We start from the raw sequence: 6,000 nt of genomic DNA, 5'->3' as shown, positions 1-6,000 counted from the left end.
CTAGACAGATAAGGTGCATATCCAAGGAATGATTTCAGTGAGCCCAGACTCTCGCATCTTCCCATGCATAGAAAAGTGCGAAACTCATTGACCTGAGATGTCTGGTTTTTTGTGATTAGCAGTAACTATGATGTTCAACTGCACGTGTTTTTTGGGCGCTTTTTTCAGCAAAAACTCCTGTATACCCAGGCTCTTCCCTGAGCTCTTTGGAGCCTCCTGTCAGAGCTCTGAGAGTCTGTCTCCTGGGCTGTGGTCCTCAGTCAGGTCCCCGAATCAAACAGAACTCACAGCTTTTAGGCTGTGCATCTTTTCCGTCGATGCCCCCCAGATTCTGTAAGCTTCAAGCCTGCACAAAACCTGGATCATCTAAATGTACTCCGTTCCTTGTTGGGATGCTGGTAGTTGTGGTGATGGTGCTTTTCAACTTCTCAGGAAAGCAGGCCCTGGGATTATCTGAGCATTTAATCCATGGATTCAATGCAGAATGAACCCGTTTATCTGTAGAACGTGTGTGAGCTTTTCCTCTTCCCGGAGCTGACTGCCCCATGAAGGCCATTCACATCTTGTATACCTTCACCACTCGCCAGTGCCCATCATGCTTTGCAGATACTTTATACTTTATACTTTATACTTTCGTTGGCTCAGTGGAAAGAATTAGGTTGAAGTTCTTGGGCTGCGCTCTGTGCAAAGATGGCAGACCTCCACATATCTTGGAAATGCGGTTTCAGTCGCAGGCTCATTGTGTCCTATAGTCAGAAGGGTGGCAAGCGCAAGACAGGAAGCCCGTGAGTATACCTGAGTTTGGGATTTTAAGCACATTCTCCTTATTCTTATCTTTGGAAGGCCTGATATCTATTGGGATTTAAATTTGAAATGTCAGATAATGATCCCTTGTTTCCTAAAATACTGTAGAATTAAGTTTTGTTCATATTTTCTGTTTTACAAATTCAGTTGCTTTCCAGTGAAGTCCTCTGAAACCACCCTGGAGAATAGGTGGGTCTATTTAAAGGAAACGTTTAACTCTGGCGGGAAATGATAATAGAATCATATTTGCGAAATACACATGGCCTGATCCATCTTTTTACATCTGGTGTTCCTTGACAGCCCTCCTTTTTTCAAGCCCCTGCCTGTCCCCTACCCCGGGCAATGGTGTTTCCCTGAGCAAGTTACGACTTAGACAAATTTTGCTTCTCACAGCTCTTTACTTATTTGATTTTTCCCCCATCCCAGGAATTAGGGTGACCAGGTCGTCCCAGCCTACCTGAGAAGTTCATGGTTTTAAAACTAAAGTCTCCACATCCCTGGAAAGTGCTCAGTCCCGGGAAAATCTACAAAGATCCTCAGTGTAGCAGGAAGCTGTTCTTTGTCCTGTTCTGAGAATCCTTCACTCAAATTGTGGTGGCCTAATGGAGTATTTATTAGGTGATAAAGGGAACTTGATTGGTCTGAATCCAACACTTACGGACTGGGGAACTTGGGACCAGGGTTTCTATGACCCAGTAGGTGGGGGGGCCCTTCCAGAACTCCATGGGGCTGCTCTCTGGGCTCCACTCTGCTTGCCCACACACCCCAGTCTTGCCTACTGTCCCACTATTCTTGTTTTCATGAATAGAGACATCAGCTTTCCTCCCTCAATACCATGTGTATTAGTCTGAGGTCTTGAGAGAAACAACAGCAATAGCAGTTAGATAGATGGGTGGATAGATAGATAGATGATAGGCAGATAAGCTTGGATGGATGGATGGGTAGATGGATGGACGGATGGATGGATGGATGGATGGATGTATGGACAGATGGATGGATGGACATATGGATGGATGGATGGACGGATGGATGGATGGATGGATGGTTGGATGGATGGATGGATGGAGTGATGGATGGATAGATTGGATGGATGGATGGACGGATGGATGGATGGACGGATGGACATATGGATGGATGGATGGATGGTTGGATGGATGGATGGACGGATGGATGGATGGATGGACGGATGGATGGATGGATGGATGGATGGACGGATGGATGGATGTATAGATGAATGGGCAGACAGATAGACAGATAGAATCTCCCATGCTAACATGGGGTTTCTTGGCATCAGCAACCCTGACATTTGGGTCTGTACCATTCTGGGGTGGGGTGTCCTCTGTACTTGTACGATGTTAAGCAGCATCCCTGGTCTCCACCCACCAGATGCCAGTTGCACCCCTACCCCCAAGTTATGGCAACCGTAATGTCTCCAGATATTGCCCAGTGTCCTCTGGGGGTACAGTTGTCCCTGTCAAGGACTGTGGGATCTGATGAACACACCGAGGACCCTTTCGAATATGCTGCCTTTTGTCTCTTCCCTGTCACCCACCGGGACCAGAAAGGATGACACACAGCAGGAACATCTTTCACTTACTCGCCATGCTTCTGAGCAGCTCCTCCCTGCACTGTGGAAAGTCCCTGGCTCTCTAAGTGGGCTCAGATCCGCCTGGCTTCATGGATCCAGCAATGAAGTATTGCCACATACTTGTTCCATTCTGAAAAGTGCTTGTGGAACCAGGAATAAAAAAAGAAAGTGTTGTAACCAAGCAGAAGAAGGTACGGAAAACCCTGCCCCTCCTACCTGTTGCCCTCAGGGGCCTTTGCGCCAACGATTGTAAAACTATAGAAATAGCAGACGTGGTTCTGTGGTTGCTGATGGATTATGTTACATGATGACGCTAGTGGAGCTTGCAAAACTCTCCAAAGATAAGCACACCCCACAGATTTAAACGTGGCCAATTAGAACATTAAAAAAAAACAAAAAAACTTATCACTGCCTAATCTTTGCAAAAGGGAAGAAATAGTTTACTTCATGGTCATTTGAACTGCAAACCTACCAGCCGTCTGTATACAGAATATCTGCTGACATTGCTGAGTGTGGTTTTGTGGACGATTAAACAACTGTATAAATTAACAAGAAACATTTGCACATTTCTCTCCTCTCTTTATTCCGGAAACAACCCGTCCACAACTGAAAAAGTATTTTGTGTCACAGGCCCACGGGATCTTTTTTGTTCAAACTGTGTCCACGAGAGGGCAGCTGACGCCACTTCAAGAGTCTCTCCCCTGGGATGTGAGAGGTATTTTTATTCATCCAGTCGATTTCTGTCACTCGGCTTTAAAAGTCACTTCCTTCCGGGGAGCCAGGACCCTCATACCCAGCTGGGTGACTCGGAAGGAGCAGATGGGTCTCAACCAACCTCATCTTCTGAGACAAGACAGTTCACACCGAGGTCTACACGCTCTGCGTTGGTCATCTGCACTCATCAAATCATGCATGCTTGGACGGCTGGCGCAGGGTAGGGAGTTCTGCATTTAAACCCCAATAGACATTGGAAACACATCAGCCACTCCTGTTAACAGTGGCCGATGCAAAGCAGCCTTGCCTTGAGGCCCCCTGGCGGGCACCAGCCCCGCAGTCGGCGAGCCTGGCTCAGCCTCTAAGACCACGTTCTCCAAGGCTACCCCTGGGCTCAGGTCCCCGCGGAGACAGTCACCTACTGAGCGGGGCTGTCCCACCCCGCCAGGTCTGTAGGCGGCACCGGAATCTCCCTTCACGTGCCGTGCTTACCTCTCAGCTCGTGGGCTGAGCCTTGTAACCGTTTCCAAACGTGCCTCATCCCACCCTTTTCTCGCTCAGAAGACAGGCTCACCACCTGTGTCTCCATGCACATTTCAGGCTGTCGGGACCAGGCGCTGCTTCCCCCTGAGAGACACACATATCCGCATCTTTCATCCCCATGCCCCGTCTCCCTTGGGATCCTACTGCCTCTGTGAATCCCCTCTGGTCCAAATCCCTACAGGACTCCTTGAATGATTGTAAACCTGTGAACGTGCGTGTATCATTCTCCTGAGTAAAACCCTTTCCAATCGCTCCACGTCATTTAGAGCAGGGATTGGCATATATTCATTTTTTTTCTTTTTTTTTTTGGAACTGGTCGGGGAGTCATTGTATCTCAGGCTTTGCAGGGTATCTGGCTTCCATGGCAGCTCCTCGACTCTGCCACTTTATTGCAAAAGCAGCCATAGAAAATATGTCAGGGAACCGGCGTAGCCTTGTGCCAATAAAACTTTTTTACGAGAAACAGATGGTGGCCCAGATTCGGCCCATGAGCTAGAGTGGGTCGGCCTCTGATCTAGGGGATAAATCACAACGGTCAGGCGTCGCATGGAAAGTTCTTCATAACCTGAGCTTGCTGACCTAAACTGTCCTCTCTTTCCTGCCATGTCGTCTGAAGCCAGTGGATGCCTGCCTCCCCGTGCACCATAAAAAGATGCTGAGCAAAAACCAGTGACACGTGCAGACCCAGTGACACACGCAGACTGTTTCGGCACCAGGCACTCTGTCGGGACCCTGTGATGGGCTCATTGCGTCCCATCAAAATCCACATGTTGAAGTGCTCACCCCCAGGACCTTGGAAGGGGGCTGTATTTGGAAACAGGGTCTTGAAAGACGTGAGGAAGGTAAAATGAGGTCACTAGGGTGGGTCCTGATCCCACAGGACTGGTGTCCTTACAAGAAGAGGAGATCAGGACACAGACGCGCAGAGAGGGGCGACCCCGTGAGGACACAGGGAGGAGACGGCCGTCTGCACGCCCAGGAGGGAGGCCTCGGGAGGGACCAGCCCTGCCCACGCCTGGATCTCAGACTCCAGCCTCCAGGGCGGGGAGACATAAATGTCTGTTATTTAAGCCTCCTTGTCTGTGCTGCTCTATTATGGCAGCTCTAGCAGCTCATCTAGGCACCATCTCAGCGCCCCAGAAATGATACTGCTTTGTGGCTTCTCAACTTATTTGGCTGTAAAGCCGGGCTTGAAATAATGGCTTTCAGGGATTTGGTGCTGTTGAGTTGGAAAGGCCCAACCTGTGAGAGATTCAGAGGTAGTCAGTCACCTCACTGCAGCTCAAACGAGGACCTGAATTTGACACTCCTCGGAAATCTGAACTCCCACCTCCAACCCCTGGCCCGTTTCCTTTGCATTTGGGCATCACCTTAGGAGCATGGCTTGGTTCTGGTTTTTCCATTCTGCTTTAGTTCATGAGATGCTACAACGGATGGATGTATTTTTCTTGGTGCAAAAACCTTCACGGTTTTTTTTTTTTTTTTTTTTTTTTTTAATGCAGTTTCTAGTCTGGCTGAGGAAAGTGGAAAATTTTAGGCAGTGGTCCCAGGGTTTCAGACCGTTTCCAAACTCTTGCTGTTGAATACAAATATCGTACGTTCCTCTTTTCTGTGATCCACCCAGACTGGCTTTCTCTGTTCCTCACGTTCTCTGGGTTCTTTCTTCCATCTGTGCTGCGTTTTGCTACCTTTAAAACATATTCTCAGTGTGTTTCTGTTAAACGGCATTTTACAGGCCTTTCGAGGAATCGCCGTGTCTGCATTTGCACGTTACACGTTCTCGGAAGGGTAAAGGTGTTTGCACCTGCCTGCTTCTTCTCACACCTGACGTGTGCTTGTGTTGGCTGAGGTGCACAGACCTTACCGCGACACGACAGCACAGTTTCGCCCAATTCTTTAAAATCCACTCGTGCGTAAATTGCAGACGAGCGACTTAAGATGCCTCGTCCAATCTCATTAAATACGAGAGAGGCGGAGAGAGCCATCCGGAGTGTGTAAGAGCATTGCTGTGTTACCGCAAAAACGCAAAAGCGGGATACTCTTAAATCAGAAGGACTGTGCTTAGTTTGTTTTTCTCTAGCCCCAGTCTTATAGTATTTTCCTTCCTAGAACTTCATAACATCGGTTGCAATAAACACATCTTACTTTATTTGCTGCTCAGAAGTGGCTCTTCATACCCACAGGCCATGTTCATCAAAGGTACACACAGTCCAATGGAAATTCCACTGATAATTTAAATGCTGGACAATGAAAGCCACTACTAACAAACAGAAAAATCCCTGTTCCCTGCAATCTGTGGGACTGTTAATAAGGAACTGGTGTGTCCCACTGTCTTTGCCATATTACAGACC

General features: G+C 48.2%; 2 long non-coding RNA genes across 4 annotated transcripts in view; one reads left to right on the top strand and one right to left on the bottom strand.

The window, feature by feature from the left end:
- Window positions 1-2,369: 2,369 nt before the first annotated feature.
- Window positions 2,370-6,000, top strand: part of LOC137217799 (uncharacterized) — a 57,958-nt gene continuing 54,327 nt past the window's right edge. For both annotated transcript variants that reach the window (XR_010940255.1, XR_010940256.1), the window contains exon 1: window positions 2,370-3,326. This is a non-coding gene — a long non-coding RNA (uncharacterized lncRNA). The remainder of the gene's footprint in view (window positions 3,327-6,000) is intronic.
- Window positions 2,951-4,077, bottom strand: LOC137217801 (uncharacterized). 2 transcript variants are annotated; one of them, XR_010940259.1, is made up of 3 exons: window positions 3,853-4,075; window positions 3,599-3,733; window positions 2,951-3,336 (listed from the first exon to the last, which is right to left on the bottom strand). It is a non-coding gene; the product is annotated as an uncharacterized lncRNA (long non-coding RNA). The 2 variants fall into 2 exon arrangements; XR_010940258.1 differs by having other exon boundaries at window positions 3,599-4,077.

This window comes from Pseudorca crassidens, chromosome Y (genome assembly GCF_039906515.1).
Source record: "Pseudorca crassidens isolate mPseCra1 chromosome Y, mPseCra1.hap1, whole genome shotgun sequence".
NCBI lineage: Eukaryota > Metazoa > Chordata > Mammalia > Artiodactyla > Delphinidae > Pseudorca > Pseudorca crassidens.
The sequence above is the reverse complement of the archived record's forward strand: the minus strand, read 5'-3'. Positions and strand labels throughout refer to the sequence as shown.